This window comes from Alligator sinensis, unplaced genomic scaffold (genome assembly GCF_000455745.1).
Source record: "Alligator sinensis unplaced genomic scaffold, ASM45574v1 scaffold569_1, whole genome shotgun sequence".
Classification (NCBI taxonomy): domain Eukaryota; kingdom Metazoa; phylum Chordata; order Crocodylia; family Alligatoridae; genus Alligator; species Alligator sinensis.
The window spans coordinates 439,907-440,880 of record NW_005841914.1 but is presented as its reverse complement, the minus strand read 5'-3'; the positions used below and the strand labels follow the sequence as shown (position 1 = coordinate 440,880).

Sequence of the window (974 nt, the reverse complement as noted above, 5' to 3'; positions counted from 1 at the left end):
GGACAGGCAGCATTTAGAGGCTGGGAAAGGCGACGTGACTTAAAAAGGCAGGACTTGTTTTGAAAACCAAACTGCCCCAGCAGTTATCCTCGGGGCAGCGGGGGGAGGGATAAATTAGCATCAAACGCCCCGAGTGCGAGGGCTCGGATCTTGCTGGTGATGTGACAGGAACGCAGGGACAGGTGTAATCAGAATTCATGTTGTGCGTGTCCTCAGAGCATGTCACTGGGCTAAGGGAGTCACGTTACAGTGGTGCGTTCTTGTAATCCCATCCCTCTCCGCCGGCGAGCAAATTCACCAGACGCAGAAATGGCATGTTTTTGCTCTCGCAGCCTGACGGCACAGAGCGGTCCCTTACGAGGGACATCGCACATGTAGCAAACCCCCCCCCCACTCCCCCAAACAGCCTCTCAGGCTGGCCGGGGGAAAGCGCCTGCTTCAATCGTCGCAAGCTCTCCACCGCGGCCCTGCTTTCTGCAGTGCTCTGGGAAAGCGGGCTGCCCATCTCCGTAACTCAGCAAAAAACCCCCAAAAACCCAATCCCCCCCCCACCAGCAAATTCCACCTGGAAGAGAACTCCTTTTCCCACCAGGGATGGGCACTACGGGGCACAACTTCAAGGAGAAAAGGGGACCTTTTGGAACCGAAAGGAAAAAAAACCCATCGTTGCTATTCATAACAGAGCAGGGGGGTGCGCTGGGCGAGCTGCCTTTCTGCCTCCTTCTCCCCCCTCCCCAGGACTCCCTTTGCACGGTCATACTCACAGATCTGGGTGCAGAGGGATGGCTCATAACTAGGGGTCTCCGGCAAGGATGCTGCCCCTCTTGCAGCGTGGCCCCGGCCAGGCAGGCTGCTCAGCTCCCGCTTCCTTTGTCCTGAGCCCCCCAATTTTTTTTCCCCCCGAGCCGAAATTGACGCAAATGTAAACCAACCAGGTGCAGGGAAGGCTTTTAAGGGCGCGCCGGGGCTTTGGC

General features: G+C 57.4%; 1 protein-coding gene across 1 annotated transcript in view; it reads right to left on the bottom strand.

Moving 5' to 3' along the window:
• The window catches only part of KLHL17 (kelch like family member 17), a 32,877-nt gene extending 31,981 nt beyond the window's left edge, over positions 1-896 (bottom strand). Inside the window, exon 1 of the mRNA XM_006018801.2 lies at positions 765-896. The gene's annotated coding sequence lies outside the window, so the exon portion shown is untranslated. The remainder of the gene's footprint in view (positions 1-764) is intronic.
• Positions 897-974: the final 78 nt, after the last annotated feature.